General features: G+C 41.9%; 5 non-coding genes across 5 annotated transcripts; all 5 read left to right on the forward strand.

Annotated features, from left to right (window-relative positions):
* Positions 1 to 856: 856 nt before the first annotated feature.
* On the forward strand, positions 857 to 928 carry trnat-cgu (transfer RNA threonine (anticodon CGU)). Its single transcript has one exon. It is a non-coding gene; the product is annotated as a tRNA-Thr (tRNA).
* Positions 929 to 2,607: 1,679 nt separating this feature from the next.
* trnat-agu (transfer RNA threonine (anticodon AGU)) lies at positions 2,608 to 2,679 on the forward strand. The gene has a single exon. It is a non-coding gene; the product is annotated as a tRNA-Thr (tRNA).
* Positions 2,680 to 10,238: 7,559 nt separating this feature from the next.
* On the forward strand, positions 10,239 to 10,310 carry trnat-ugu (transfer RNA threonine (anticodon UGU)). The gene has a single exon. It is a non-coding gene; the product is annotated as a tRNA-Thr (tRNA).
* Positions 10,311 to 11,450: 1,140 nt separating this feature from the next.
* Positions 11,451 to 11,522, forward strand: trnaa-ugc (transfer RNA alanine (anticodon UGC)). The gene has a single exon. It is a non-coding gene; the product is annotated as a tRNA-Ala (tRNA).
* Positions 11,523 to 11,988: 466 nt separating this feature from the next.
* Positions 11,989 to 12,060, forward strand: trnat-cgu (transfer RNA threonine (anticodon CGU)). The gene has a single exon. It is a non-coding gene; the product is annotated as a tRNA-Thr (tRNA).
* The last annotated feature ends 1,678 nt before the right edge of the window (positions 12,061 to 13,738 follow it).

Consider the following 13,738-nt stretch of genomic DNA (forward strand, 5'->3'; position numbering starts at 1 on the left):
TGCACATCATCATCTGCTCATCTATCACACCAGTGTTAATTTGCTAAATTGTAATTCATTCGCTACTATGGCCTATTTATTGCCTTACCTCCTCACGACATTTGCAAACACTATGTATATACATTCTTTTTTTTCTACTATTATGTAATTGACTGTACGTTTGTTTATTCTAAATGTGTAACTCTGTGTTGTTGTTTGTGTTGCACTGCTTTATCTTAGCCAGGTCGCAGTTGTAAATGAGAACTTGTTCTCCACAAGCTTTCCTGGTAAATAAAGGTGAAATAATACAAAAAAAGAAACATTTAATATTTCCCAGAAAGGGGATGTAGCTCAGTGGTAGAGCGCATGCTTTGCATGTATGAAGTCCTGGGTTCAATCCCCAGCTTCTCCAAATTACATTTTTGCATTGACCCAAAACCTACTTTCCAGAATGTTGAAATTCTTAGCAGGAAACAGAGATGTGCTAAATCATTTGGTCTTGTAATCTGAAGAACATGCTTTCAATCCCTGTTCGCACATTTATAGAACAGAAGTGGCATGGTTGCCAACTTTTATGACATAATTTTCAAAAACTGAAGTTCATGTGTTCGATCCCTGTCCGTAACTGTTTTAAGAATTGCTGCTATCATTTCATTGTAGTTTCAATGGAGTGGTGTATATAAAAAGTATATTGAATTAATATTCAATTTTCTCAGTAAATGAAATGGGATGGAAGCTCAGAGGGGGAGTGCATGCTGTATATGTTTGAGGTCCTCTGTTCAATCCCAAGATTCTCCACTGAATTTATTTGTTTGCCAAATTCACAGTTACACAACTACTACTTTCCAGAATGTTGATATACATTGTTGTATAGGTAAGCATGGTGGCCAAGTGGCAAGGCGTCGGTCTCGTAAACCGAAGAGCATGGGTTCAAATCCCATCCGTGCCTTCATGAAAGACATCTGATACCATTGAAATGTACTCTCATTGGAGCACTGTAGGAAAAGCAAGTTTTTCAATGTGGCATCACAACTACTAGAGAAAGGGGATGTGTCTCTACGTTAGAGCCAATACTTAACATGTATGCGGTCCAAAGTTAATCCCCGACTTCTCTGCCGAGTCTATTTAGTTGTTAAATTAGCTTTTGCACAACTCCCACTTTCCAGAATGTTGACATTCTAAGAAGGAAATAGATGTGCTAAGTCATCTGTTTTTGTAAACTGATGCACATGGGTTTAATCCTTGTTCGACGTTTACGGAAGATAGCTGTTATTATGGAAATGTACTTTCATTAGAACAGTGTAAAGAAAGAGTTAATTATATTGATATGGCCACTGCGACCTGTATGCTCTAGTCGGCTGGCCCTCGTTACATATTCGTCACGCCAGACCTACTGGCTCCAGGTCATCTATAAGTTTATGCTAGGTCAAGCTCCGCCTTATCTCAGCTTACTGGTCACGATAACAACACCCACCCGTAGCACGCGCTCCAGCAGGTATATCTCACTGGTCATCCCCAAAACCAACGCCTCCTTTGGCCGCCTTTCCTTCCAGTTCTCTGCTGCCAATGACTGGAACTAATTGCAAAAATCGCTGAAGCTGGATGGAGACTTATATTTCCCTCACTAACTTTAAACATCAGCTATCTGAGCAGCTAACCGATCACTGCAGCTGTACATAGCCCATCTGTAAATAGCCCACCCAATCTACCTACCTCATCCCCATTTTGTTTTTATTTACTTTCTGCTCTTTTGCACACCAGTATTTCTACTTGCTCATCATCATCTGCTCATCTATCTCACCAGTGTTAATTTGCTAAATTTTAATTCATTCGCTACTATGGTCCATTTATTGCCTTACCTACTCACGACATTTGCAAACACTATTTATAGACATAGTTTTTTTTCTACTATTATGTAATTGACTGTACTTTTGTTTATTCTAAATGTGTAACTCAGTGTTGTTGTTTGTGTTGCACTGCTTTGCTTTATCTTAGCCAGGTCGCAGTTGTAAATGAGAACTTGTTCTCCACTAGCTGTCCTGGTAAAATAATGGTGAAATAATACAGAAAAAGAAACATTTTGTTTGGAGGTAGGGGATGTAGCTCAGTGGTAGAGCGCATGCTTTGCATGTATAAGGTCCTGGGTTCAATCCCCAGCTTCTCCAATTTACATTTTTGCATTGACCCAAAACCTACTTTCCAGAATGTTGAAATTCTTAGCAGGAAACAGAGATGTGCTAAATCATTTGGTCTTGTAATCTGAAGAACATGCTTTCAATCCCTGTTCGCACATTTATAGAACAGAAGTGGCATGGTTGCCAACTTTTATGACATAATTTTCAACAACTGAAGTTCATGTGTTCGATCCCTGTCCGTAACTGTTTTAAGAATTGCTGCTATCATTTCATTGTAGTTTCAATGGAGTGGTGTATATAAAAAGTATATTGAATTAATATTCAATTTTCTCAGTAAATGAAATGGAATGGAAGCTCAGAGGGGGAGTGCGTGCTGTATATGTTTGAGGTCCTCTGTTCAATCCCAAGATTCTCCACTGAATTTATTTGTTTGCCAAATTCACAGTTACACAACTACTACTTTCCAGAAAGTTGATATATTGTTGTATAGGTAGGCATGGTGGCCAAGTGGTAAGGCGTCAGTCTAGTAAACCGAAGATCATGGGTTCAAATCCCATCCGTGCCTTCATGAAAGACATCTGATAACATTGAAATGTACTCTCATTGGAGCACTTTAGAAAAATCAAGTCTTTCAATATGGCATCACAACTACTAGAGAAAGGGGAGGTGTCTCTACGTTAGTGCCAATACTTAACATGTATGCGGTCGAAAGTTAATCCCCGACTTCTCTGCTGAGTCTATTCATTTGTTAAATTAGCTTTTGAACAACTCCCACTTTCCAGAATGTTGACATTCTAAGAAGGAAATCGATGTGCTAAGTCATCTGTTTTTGTAAACTGAAGCACATGGGTTCAATCCTTGTTCGACGTTTACGGAAGATAGCTGTTATTATGGAAATGTACTTTCATTAGAACAGTGTAAAGAAAGAGTTAATTGTATTGATATGGCCACTGCGACCTGTATGCTCTAGTCGGCTGGCCCTCGTTACATATTCGTCACGCCAGACCCACTGGCTCCAGGTCATCTATAAGTCTATGCTAGGTCAAGCTCGGCCTTATCTCAGCTTACTGGTCACGATAACAACACCCACCCGTAGCACGCGCTCCAGCAGGTATATCTCACTGGTCATCCCCAAAACCAACACCTCCTTTGGCCGCCTTTCCTTCCAGTTCTCTGCTGCCAATGACTGGAACGAATTGCAAAAATCGCTGAAGCTGGATGGAGACTTATATTTCCCTCACTAACTTTAAACATCAGCTATCTGAGCAGCTAACCGATCACTGCAGCTGTACATAGCCCATCTGTAAATAGCCCACCCAATCTACCTACCTCATCCCCATTTGGTTTTTATTTACTTTCTGCTCTTTTGCACACCAGTATTTCTACTTGCACATCATCATCTGCTCATCTATCACACCAGTGTTAATTTGCTGAATTGTAATTCATTCGCTACTATGGCCTATTTATTGCCTTACCTCCTGTGACGGCCCTGAATATTTCTGAACCGTCTCAGTGCTTCTCCTTCTAATAGGGCGCTTCCCCTTTAATTCCCCATTAAATAGCCAGCATCAGCTGCGCAAAGGTGAAGTTGTGATTGAGACATGAATGAGGATGTGTACTACCTTCAGTTCATGAAGCTTCATCATTGTTTGTTTTGTTGCCTTACAGTGTGTTTTGTAGCCTTAAAGCGAGTTTACCCAGGATTGGATCCACTCTGTGCGTCTGTGGACTACAACTCTCCGTTGGTTTTCGTGGCCTTTTCTCCGCTGGAGATCTGTTGGCGGATTGTCTGACTGACCGACTGAGTACAACTTTTTGTACACGGTATTTCATTTGTTTGGGTGATGTATACTGTGATTTATGTAGTTGTGAGGACGTATTATTCTTTGGTTCATCTTTGATACGCTTTATATTTGTGTTGCAAAATAAGTGTGATTTTGAGTGTATGAATATACTGGTTCTACACTACAGACAAACGTTGCGTGACTAAGGTCACTTGAGTCACTGAACTTATTTACCGGGCTGGACTCTTTTTATGCCCGAGGTACAGGACATTTCTAAATGAACATAAGTGCATTGATTTGTTATATTGTTGTGTGAGGGTGTGTGTGATCATTTATGTAGTTAATACAACCACGCAAAAGAATACACTTGTTTGAAGTTCTTTCCAATGTTTTAAGGGGTTTATGAAAAGTATATTTCCATCCTTACTTTTAATAAGTCCTTTGTATTGGTGTGACTTGACGGACCAGATGGGACTCATTCCCTCCCAAACTAAAAGGAGAAACCAATGTTTTCTCTGGTAGGCTCAACCTACCTGGCACCCCTAGAAATAACCTCAAGTCAAAACCGTTACATAAAAAATGGCACCCCAGATGGGACCTCAACATTGAGAACTAACCAAAGCAAATCTTTTGTGTGTAATTAAAACAATGGATTCACTCCAAGAAAATGTGCTCATCCATATCATACCTGTCAATGGGAATACACAGGGTCATTCTGACTACCAAGCCAACAATACAAATCATAATGTGAATGGAAATAAAGGAGTTGATTTGGGCCAGAGCCCTGGGAATCTGAATGCTCGGTCTGGACCACAGGCCACAGGTCTAACTAGTAACTCACTTATTGACATGGATCTGTGTGGAAGTACTGAGCTAGCCCTCCCTCTGACGCCAAACCTTCCTCCATTGTCTGGTTTATCTCCAGAGGTTGTAGTCTTACAACTTCAAGGTGACATCCTTGATATTCGTCAGACTCAACAACATCTCCAAACTCTAATCCATCATAAATTCAAATGTCTGAGTGAAGAGCAACAACAGAATGCCATGGAATTCAGAAACTCACTGAGTACTCTAACCCACACTCTGACAGAGCTCAGTGAGAGTGGAAGACAGGAAATTACTGGTGCCATGGACAGGCAGTTTGACTACCAACAAAGCCAACTCACTGCCACTCTCCAGTGGCGCCTGCAACATCATCACACTGAGGTCCTCAAGGACGTCAATTCTGTATTTTCTCCCCTGGTTAACACTGTAGACCACTTGCAGACAGCGCTCTCTAATTGTGTTAAAATGTTGGATGATGTGTCTGTTGACATGGCCTCCATTAGGCACAACTCCTTGCACAGAGCTTCTCTTGTGTCCACTTCTGTTCAGACCACTGAGGGCCAAACGGGCACCTCAGAACAGCCAAGACAAGGCCATGATGCAGCCACCCCTTGCAGGATGCAATCCACCATGCATCCTGGTGTTCATTTTCATGGTCCGATAACTCCCTCACCCTCTACTTCCTCAATCCCTCCTAGCTCTTTTGTTCATGGTGATTTGAGTAGACGTCATGTGGGAGCGATGCCCATTAAATTGCAATTTCCCACCTTTGGGAAAAAGGATGACAGTCCTGATCCGCTAATGGATCTGGAAAGATGTGTGGCAGTCTTCTCTGCCGTTGCTCCGGTACCACTAACCCTGGGTAATCCTTCTGATGATCTCCTTTTACAGGCTGTAAGAAGAGCTCAGCTGGAACAGCCAGAGGAGTTAAGGCTGTTGGAACAGCTGCAGAATAATGCTGATGTGTGTACTTCAAAGCTAGGACGCACCGGACTCCTGAAGCACAAAATATTCCTTACACAGGAAATGCCGATCAAGCAAAAGCCATATCGTTTGTCCCCAGCGACGCTAATAATCCAAAAGGGACTCATTAATGATATGTTGACACAAGATATAATAGAACGTTCCTCCTCTCCCTGGGCTGCTCCTGTTGTCCTCATTCCAAAAAAGACCGGTGGTCTTAGATTTTGTGTGGACTATAGGAAGACCAACAATGTTTCCCAGACTGATGCCTATCCTCTTCCCACCATCCACGAGATCCTGGAGTCATTGTCTGGTGCTGTTATGTTCACTACCCTTGACCTCAATAGTGGCTATTGGCAGGTTGAGATGGACCGGGAAAGCAAGGACAAGACTGCTTTTGTCTGTGCTGAGGGCTTGTTTTCCTTTAAGGTGATGCCTTTTGGATTAAAGAATGCACCTGCCACTTTCCAAAGACTCATGGAGATTGTGTTAGGTGAGCTCAAAGGGAAGATCTGTTTCGTCTACCTGGACGATATAATTATCTACTCCCAGAACAGAGAACAACACTTTCAAGATCTTCAAGCAGTGTTGGACAAGCTAAGAGAAGCTGGTCTGACATTGAATATGAAGAAGAGCAACTTCTGCCAAACCTCCCTGAAGTTCCTTGGCCATATTGTGTCTTTTGACGGCATTCATGTGGATCCTGAAAAGACCAAGGCTGTACAAGACTTCCCTGTGCCAACCACACTCAAGGCCCTTCAACGGTTCCTTGGGATGGCTGGATGGTACCATCGGTTTGTGTGGAACTTCTCCCAGGTGGCAGAACCCCTCAACGCGTTGAAGCGAAAAGGAGCGAAATTCCGATGGACGGCAGAGTGCCAGAACTCCTTTGAAACCCTGAAACGACACCTCGTCACACCTCCCATTTTGGGTCATCCCAACTTTGATTGCCCTTTTGTTGTTTACACTGATGCAAGTGATGTTGGACTTGGTGCTGTCCTAGTCCAACAGACTGGACTTGGTACTGAAGAAGTGTTAGCGTTCGCCAGTCGGACATTGAATGGAGCAGAACGGAACTACTCAACAACCGAGCAAGAGTGCCTTGCAGTTGTCTGGGCTTTGGAAAAGTGGAGGTGCTACCTGGAGGGAAGACACTTCACTGTGGTCACTGACCATTCCTCCCTTGTGTGGGTGTTCAAGACCAACAAACCAAGCACCAGGCTCATCAGATGGGCTCTACGGTTACAAGAGTTCACCTTTGCAGTAGAATACAGGAAAGGAAAATACAACACTGTTCCAGATGCCTTATCCAGAGCTCCTGCTTGTGATAATGGTGGCCCTCATCTTACATGTGCTACTGTCCTGTCTAGCAGTCGAGACTCACCCAAAACTGACTTTCCCATCTCTGATGAGGTCATTTGGAAAGCCCAACAGGATGATCCAGAAGTACAGGCTTTGTACCAGACTATCCTGGAAGATGGAGAAAAGATGGTCAACCCTACCACAAAGCTGACCATCATTGAAGACAAAGTCTACCGAGTTGTACAACTACCTCACAGAACACTCTACCAAATGTACATACCTGAAACTCTACGCCTTCAACTGCTTCAACATTTCCATGAAGACCCATTAGCTGGTCATTTGGGCAGGTTCAAAACCTACAAACGTTTGCAAGCATTACTGTACTGGCCCCATCTGAGCATGGATGTGAAGTCACATATCCGAAACTGTCAGGTTTGTCAAATGTACAAACCAGAAGGTAGAAAACCTGCTGGCAAGTTGCAGCAAACTGTGGTTACCCGACCTTGGGAAATGTTAGGAGTGGATTTGATGGGTCCATTTCCTAGAAGCTCCAATCAGAATGTGTACATGCTTGTTTTTGTTGATTACTATTCCAAGTGGGTTGAGCTCTTTGCCCTGCGTCAGGCCACAGCAAGGACAGTCTCTAACATCCTTACGAAAGAGATCCTGACTCGCTGGGGAGTGCCTGATTACATCCTGTCTGATCGAGGTTCCCAATTTGTCTCTGATCTCTTTGAGGAGACCTGCCAAAGATGGAACCTGAGACAGAAGTTGACCACGGCCTATCACCCACAGACCAACCTCACTGAGAGAGTAAATCGAACCTTGAAGACAATGGTTGCTTCCTATGTAGGGACCCAGCACAAACACTGGGACAAGCACCTTCACGAGTTTCGATTTGCCCTGAATTCTGCTGTGCAAGAGTCCACTGGAGTCACACCTGCAGAGCTGAACCTAAGTCGTCCCCTCCGAGGACCCTTGGATATGGTGCTACAGCCCCAGCAGCTTACTCCAGACGCTGCTTGCTATGACCAGGTAGTCCATCTCCACGACTTGAGAGCTCTTGTCTCGAAGAACATGATCCAGGCTCGACTCAAGCAGAAGAGAAATTATGATAAGAACAGACGAGACATGCAGTTCCAGCTTCGTGATCGGGTGTGGCTTCGCTCTCATCCTTACTCGAAAGCTGAACAATTCTTCTCGGCCAAGCTCGCTCCTAAATGGCAAGGACCATATAGGATTGTGGAGCAGATGGGCCCTTTGAACTACCGAGTGGTGAAAGAGGACACAGGTGAAGATATGCGCGTTGTCCATGTCTCACGCCTTAAGGCCTGTTACCCCTCGGCTGAGGAATTGGAGGAGATTGAGCGCCGCAAGGTCCTGGATATCTTTGAAGAGGAAAGTGAGGAGACTTTTCTCGGATTCCCAGACCCAGAAGTCTCACGCCTTAATGCCTGTGACCCCTCAGTTGAGGAGCGTGAGCGCCAAAAAGTAATGAATATTTTTGTAGAGGAAAGTGATGAGGAGACCTTTCTCGGTTTCCCCGACCAAGATGTGCCTTCCCGGGCAATGGTCGGCTTTTTCCAGGGGAGGGGGTGTGTGACGGCCCTGAATATTCCTGAACCGTCTCAGTGCTTCTCCTTCTAATAGGGCGCTTCCCCTTTAATTCCCCATTAAATAGCCAGCATCAGCTGCGCAAAGGTGAAGTTGTGATTGAGACATGAATGAGGATGTGTACTACCTTCAGTTCATGAAGCTTCATCATTGTTTGTTTTGTTGCCTTACAGTGTGTTTTGTAGCCTTAAAGCGAGTTTACCCAGGATTGGATCCACTCTGTGCGTCTGTGGACTACAACTCTCCGTTGGTTTTCGTGGCCTTTTCTCCGCTGGAGATCTGTTGGCGGATTGTCTGACTGACCGACTGAGTACAACTTTTTGTACACGGTATTTCATTTGTTTGGGTGATGTATACTGTGATTTATGTAGTTGTGAGGACGTATTATTCTTTGGTTCATCTTTGATACGCTTTATATTTGTGTTGCAAAATAAGTGTGATTTTGAGTGTATGAATATACTGGTTCTACACTACAGACAAACGTTGCGTGACTAAGGTCACTTGAGTCACTGAACTTATTTACCGGGCTGGACTCTTTTTATGCCCGAGGTACAGGACATTTCTAAATGAACATAAGTGCATTGATTTGTTATATTGTTGTGTGAGGGTGTGTGTGATCATTTATGTAGTTAATACAACCACGCAAAAGAATACACTTGTTTGAAGTTCTTTCCAATGTTTTAAGGGGTTTATGAAAAGTATATTTCCATCCTTACTTTTAATAAGTCCTTTGTATTGGTGTGACTTGACGGACCAGATGGGACTCATTCCCTCCCAAACTAAAAGGAGAAACCAATGTTTTCTCTGGTAGGCTCAACCTACCTGGCACCCCTAGAAATAACCTCAAGTCAAAACCGTTACACTCCTCACGACATTTGCAAACACTATGTATAGACATTCTTTTTTTTCTACTATTATGTAATTGACTGTACGTTTGTTTATTCTAAATGTGTAACTCTGTGTTGTTGTTTGTGTTGCACTGCTTTGTTTTATCTTAGCCAGGTTGCAGTTGTAAATGAGAACTTGTTCTCCACAAGCTTTCCTGGTAAATAAAGGTGAAATAATACAAAAAAAATAAACAGTTTCATATTTCCCAGAAAGGGGATGTAGCTCAGTGGTAGAGCGCATGCTTTGCATGTATGAGGTCCTGGGTTCAATCCCCAGCTTATCAAATTTTCATTTTTACATTGACCCAAAACCTACTTTCAGAATGTTGAAATTCTTAGCAGGAAACAGAGATGTGCTAAATCATTTGGTCTTGTATTCTTAAGTTCATGTGTTCGATCCCTGTTCGCACATTTATAGAACAGAAGTGGCATGGTTGCCAACTTTTATGGCCTAATTTTCAAAAACTGAAGTTCATGTGTTCGATCCCTGTCCGTAACTGTTTTAAGAATTGCTGCTATCATTTCATTGTAGTTTCAATGGAGTGGTGTATATAAAAAGTATATTGAATTAATATTCCATTTTCTCAGCAAATGAAATGGGATGGAAGCTCAGAGGGGGAGTGCATGCTGTATATGTTTGAGGTCCTCTGTTCAATCCCAAGATTCTCCACTGAGTTTATTTGTTTGCCAAATTCACAGTTACACAACTACTACTTTCCAGAATGTTGAAATACATTTTTGTATAGGTAGGCATGGTGTCCAAGTGGTAAGGTGTCGGTCTTGTAAACCGAAGTTCATGGGTTCAAATCCCATCTTCGCCTTTATGAAACACATTTGATACCATTAAAATGTACTCTCATTGGAGCACTGTAGAAAAAGCAAGTTGTTCAATATGGCATCACAACTACTAGAGAAAGGGGATGTGTCTCTACGTTAGAGCCAATACTTAACATTTATGCGGTCCAAAGTTAATCCCAGACTTCTCTGCTGAGTCTATTTAGTTGTTAAATTAGCTTTTGCACAACTCCCACTTTCCAGAATGTTGACATTCTAAGAAGGAAATAGATGTGCTAAGTCATCTGTTTTTGTAAACTGAAGCACATGGGTTCAATCCTTGTTCGACGTTTACGGAAGATAGCTGTTATTATGGAAATGTACTTTCATTAGAACAGTGTAAAGAAAGAGTTATTGTATTGATATGGCCACTGCGACCTGTATCCTCTAGTCGGCTGGCCCTCGTTACATATTCGTCACGCCAGACCCACTGGCTCCAGGTCATCTATAAGTCTATAATAGGTCAATCTCCGCTTTATCTCAGCTCACTGGTCACGATAACAACACCCACCCGTAGCACGCGCTCCAGCAGGTATATATCACTGGTCATCCCCAAAACCAACACCTCCTTTGGCCGCCTTTCCTTCCAGTTCTCTGCTTCCAATGACTGGAACGAATTGCAAAAATCGCTGAAGCTGGATGGAGACTTATATTTCCCTCACTAACTTTAAACATCTTAGCAGCTAACCGATCACTGCAGCTGTACATAGCCCATCTGTAAATAGCCCACCCAATCTACCTACCTCCTCCCCATTTTGTTTTTATTTACTTTCTGCTCTTTTGCACACCAGTATTTCTACTTGCACATCATTATCTTCTCATCTATCACACCAGTGTTAATTTGCTAAATTTTAATTCATTCGCTACTATGGTCCATTTATTGCCTTACCTACTCACGACATTTGCAAACACTATTTATAGATATAGTTTTTTTTCTACTATTATGTAATTGACTGTACGTTTGTTTATTCTAAATGTGTAACTCAGTGTTGTTGTTTGTGTTGCACTGCTTTGCTTTATCTTAGCCAGGTCGCAGTTGTAAATGAGAACTTGTTCTCCACTAGCTGTCCTGGTAAAATAAAGGTGAAATAATATAAAAAAAGAAAAAATTTCCTATTTCACAGGACGGGGATGTAGCTCAGTGGTAGAGCGCATGCTTTGCATGTATGAGGTCCTGGGTTCAATCCCCAGCTTCTCCAATTTTCATTTTTGCATTGACCCAAAACCTACTTTCCAGAATGTTGAAATTCTTAGCAGGAAACAGAGATGTGCTAAATCATTTGGTCTTGTAATCTGAAGAACATGCTTTCAATCCCTGTTCCCACATTTATAGAACAGAAGTGGCATGGTTGCCAACTTTTATGGACTAATTTTCAAAAACTGAAGTTCATGTGTTCGATCCCTGTCCGTAACTGTTTTAAGAATTGCTGCTATCATTTCATTGTAGTTTCAATGGAGTGGTGTATATAAAAAGTATATTGAATTAATATTCCATTTTCTCAGTAAATTAAATGGGATGGAAGCTCAGAGGGGGAGTGCATGCTGTATATGTTTGAGGTCCTCTGTTCAATCCCAAGATTCTCCACTGAGTTTATTTGTTTGCCAAAAAACACATTTACATATCTACTACTTTCCAGAATGTTGATATACATTGTTGTTTAGATAGGCATGGTGGCCAAGTGGTAAGGCGTTGGTCTCGTAAACCAAAGATCATGGGTTCAAATCCCATCCGTTCCTTTTTAAAGACATCTGATACCATTGAAATGTACTCTCATTGGAGCGCTGTACAAAAAGCAAGTTTTTCAATATGGCATCACAACTACTAGAGAAAGGGGATGTGTCTTTACGGTAGAGCCAATACTTAACATGTATGCGGTCCAAAGTTAATCCCCAACTTCTCTGCTGAGTCTATTTAGTTGTTAAATTAGCTTTTGCACAACTCCCACTTTCCAGAATGTTGACATTCGAAGAAGGAAATAGATGTGCTAAGTCATCTGTTTTTGTAAACTGAAGCACATGGGTTCCATCCTTGCTCGACGTTTACGGAAGATAGCTGATATTATGGAAATGTACTGTCGTGTCTTTGACTATGCCTGATTAATTCCTATGACATGCTATTCTATAAAATAATTTCTCCGTAATTAATATTACCTGATTGAACTAATCATGTAAATATTAATTAACTAGAGAGGGACGCCACAAAATAATATTTATAGAGCTGTTATCTTCCGAATAAACTCTTAAAGATTTAGTAATATTTTACATCCATAGCAGTCACCTTAATCGTCATTTTATTCAGTCTCATCTGAAAGTGGTAAATCCTTGTTATCTGCAAGAATCCTGGCTAACAAGTTGAATCAGAAATACAAAATTGGGTTTAATTATGTATTTACTAAATACCTAACTAATCACACAGAATCACACATACACAATGAAATCATAACTTGATCACAAATGACGTCATACAGAAAAGCGTCCCTAGCGGGCGGAATAGATATGACAGCTTGTTACACAAAGAAAAGGGGCGGGTTGGTGAAAGGGCGGGAGACTGGGACAGGGCCGAAGCTGTGCTATCGTAAATACAGTATCTTATGCATTCTAAATTACCGCCCATTTGAAAAGGAAAATGCAATACATATTTACTCTGAGCTGCGCTTCAGTAGGTTGGTGGTAGATGGAAGACCGTATCGCCAACCCGAGTCCTCTGTCCTTTGAAGAATGTCTCTGGTGATCACTGGATACTTTGGAGTAACGTCGTGTGTAGTAGACGGGATACTCTGACTGTCCTTCCTAACCTGCGTTTGTAGCAGCTGTTGCTAACTCAGCGGCTAGGAGGTATCCCTTCTGTAGTGAATACGAGTTCAAAGTTCATACCATTTGCAACCAAAGTCCATGCTGATGTTGGCTTAGTTCTGTAGTTATTATCTGAACCATTCTGACATCGGATCGTCATCCTAGTGTCCCGGAACAGAAAGTTATATTTTTGTCAATGGCTTTTATAGTGGAGGAAGAGGGGTGTGTCTGAAAAGTTTAAACCCCGTGTCTCTTCACAGGGGCGGGCCCCTAGTTGAGCAGAAGCCCAAATTTATGAAAATCCAAATCTCTCATTTGGAAGCTAAAATTACATTTAATCTCTTCACAAATAATTTCATATTCAAACATTTGAATTAAACAAGAATTCCATGTGAATCCGATACCTCTGACGTTTAGACTTTCCACAGTAGAGTTTATGTCATTCTATCATTGATGAGAATGTGTCAGAGGGCAACCGAACTGACATAATATACCTTAAGTACCACCGCATATGTTCAGTTGGTCGGATTACCAGAATATAGTTCATTCCCCCCCACTTTCTGATGTCCCCAGAATCTCTATGTTAACCAAGGGGTTTTCTTATGTCACATCAGTAGGGAAG

This window comes from Salvelinus fontinalis, chromosome 25, assembly GCF_029448725.1.
Source record: "Salvelinus fontinalis isolate EN_2023a chromosome 25, ASM2944872v1, whole genome shotgun sequence".
NCBI classification, from domain to species: domain Eukaryota; kingdom Metazoa; phylum Chordata; class Actinopteri; order Salmoniformes; family Salmonidae; genus Salvelinus; species Salvelinus fontinalis.